Source organism: Schistocerca gregaria, unplaced genomic scaffold, assembly GCF_023897955.1.
Source record: "Schistocerca gregaria isolate iqSchGreg1 unplaced genomic scaffold, iqSchGreg1.2 ptg000483l, whole genome shotgun sequence".
In the NCBI taxonomy this organism is placed as follows: Eukaryota; Metazoa; Arthropoda; class Insecta; order Orthoptera; family Acrididae; genus Schistocerca; species Schistocerca gregaria.
In genome coordinates this window covers 1,777,501-1,780,000 of record NW_026061892.1, presented here as the reverse complement: position 1 = coordinate 1,780,000, position 2,500 = coordinate 1,777,501, and the positions used below count along the sequence as shown (strand labels likewise).

Genomic DNA, 2,500 nt, shown 5'->3' with positions numbered 1-2,500 from the left:
ACCTAACCCACGTTGTCCCTTAACCTAACCCACGTTGTCCCTTAACCTAACCCACGTTGTCCCTTAACCTAACCCACGTTGTCCCTTAACCTAACCCACGTTGTCCCTTTGCCTAACATAGTTCACTGCTCGGAATCTCTGGTGTCGTTGTTATCCTCATGTAGATGTCTTGCGAGTGTTGCTTACTTTCCACATATTCCCGCTATCCACTGTCAATTGTACTGCAATAGGACTATATCGGCCCCCCCCCTCTGTCCCCCTCTTTGTGTCTCTGTCCTCTCAAGCTGGTCGGTCTGGCGTTTGAGTGTTAAATGAGCCTCGCAGCTGTTCAGTTGCATTCAGATGTCGACGCCCTCAGTGTACGTCGTGGTATGGTCTGTGTCCATTGTCCGCTGATGTCGTACGCGTAACCCACACGCTGTACCGATCATCGGTCGTTACGTACAGAGTGAAGTAGTGTGATACGTGTGACCGTACGCTGGCTGTGCCCAACGGTGTCGAATCTCAATTTCCATATGTTGTGCTCGATGCTACTTGTCTCGTCTCCCAATAACAGCTAGGTTGCACTGTGGTACGCCGTAGAGGCGTGTGGGAGGAACGTACGAACGCATTGTATGTCACCCTGGGTCGCTGGGGGTGGTGGTGCGGTGAGTCAGGTCAGGTCAGCGTGAGCCGTCTGATGTAGTGACGCGTGTATTCCGACTTTGTCGTATTGCCTCACACAAAGTGCTACCCTGGTGGACCGCGTTCCATATCTGGGACATGCCGCAGATGCCGGTTGACAGTGGATCGCGGAAGGGACATCGCATACGTGCGCGGGCCACCTTCCACGTGTTCTCTTCTGCACATGTCGCAGTGTGTATGTGGTCTGATGTAGTGTGTCGTGACACATGACATCCTGGCATGCAAGAATTGTTGAATTCGCAAATGTAGGTGGACATCTACGTTTACTGCCCAAGATACGCAAATGAACTGGAAATCCATTGTTGAGCGGTTGTTCACGCTGGAGGTGAATCTGTGATGGCGACGATCGGTACAGCTATTAACCGGTTGTTTCAGCGGTACCCGCCACATACACACACGTGACTAGGCCCATGTGGGTATGAAGCGATACGCGGCGGTGGCTTGGTGGGACTGTTCCCGGCCGGTGATGGGGGGCCGCCCGGCGTGTTGGCCGCGCGCTGCGTGGGCGCACGCGCAACAGCCGGCTGGTGGGGGGCGCCGAGTGGCAGGAGCGCCAGCAGACGGGCCCGGCAGGCGGCGCAGCTACGCTGCGGCGCACCCTGCACGCGGCGCCTGGCGGCCAAAGTTGGTTCAGCCGAGCCCGGTGCGAAGCGCGGTGGACATCTGCAGTGTGCTGGTCTGATTGAGGACTGTGTGCGTTGAGGATGCGCCGCCGCCTGGCACTCGGCGCCGCGACGCCGTCTGCTGCTCGGTCGCCCCAGCGGTTCTCGCAGGTGGTTTGTATCGCAGTTGTGCGGACGTGTTGGCGCGTGCGCTGTGCTGGGAGAGTTCGCTTCTGCACCCAAGTGGGGCTTTGCCCTTGTGTGGCGCTGGCGTTGGAGCTGCCGGTCACCATAGGTGGCGCGTGTTGTCTCCCGCCGGCAATGCCACGACAGCACGCTCCCGGGCCTCTGTCGGCAGCGGCAAGCTCAGTTGGGAGCAAGGGTGTTCGCACTAAAACCGTCTACTCGCCTAACTCCGGGCGATTGCGCCTCTCTCGAAACCGACCAAGTACCTAGGACGGCGCTGCGCGCCGCCGGGACCTGAGAGGGTTTCGAGGTGTATCGTGCAGGGGAGCTCGGCCTCCTCCTGTTTGCAGAATAATTGAGCGGACGCTTGCGTGTTCGCGCGGGCCCCCGGGACACACTCCCGGGCGGCCGGCTGCTCAGCTCTAGTTGACGCAGCTCCCTGGTTGATCCTGCCAGTAGTCATATGCTTGTCTCAAAGATTAAGCCATGCATGTCTCAGTACAAGCCGCATTAAGGTGAAACCGCGAATGGCTCATTAAATCAGTTATGGTTCCTTAGATCGTACCCACGTTACTTGGATAACTGTGGTAATTCTAGAGCTAATACATGCAAACAGAGTCCCGACCAGAGATGGAAGGGACGCTTTTATTAGATCAAAACCAATCGGATTGGCTTGTCTGGTCCGTTTGCCTTGGTGACTCTGAATAACTTTGGGCTGATCGCACGGTCCTCGTACCGGCGACGCATCTTTCAAATGTCTGCCTTATCAACTGTCGATGGTAGGTTCTGCGCCTACCATGGTTGTAACGGGTAACGGGGAATCAGGGTTCGATTCCGGAGAGGGAGCCTGAGAAACGGCTACCACATCCAAGGAAGGCAGCAGGCGCGCAAATTACCCACTCCCGGCACGGGGAGGTAGTGACGAAAAATAACGATACGGGACTCATCCGAGGCCCCGTAATCGGAATGAGTACACTTTAAATCCTTTAACGAGTATCTATTGGAGGGCAAGTCTGGTGCCAGCAGCC

The 2,500-nt window shown here is 56.8% G+C and overlaps 1 non-coding gene across 1 annotated transcript in view; it reads left to right on the top strand.

Moving 5' to 3' along the window:
• Nucleotides 1–1,908: 1,908 nt before the first annotated feature.
• LOC126313473 (small subunit ribosomal RNA) overlaps nt 1,909–2,500 on the top strand; it is a 1,893-nt gene continuing 1,301 nt past the window's right edge. Inside the window, exon 1 of the ribosomal RNA XR_007555163.1 lies at nt 1,909–2,500. This exon is cut by the window's right edge and continues 1,301 nt beyond it. This is a non-coding gene — a ribosomal RNA (small subunit ribosomal RNA).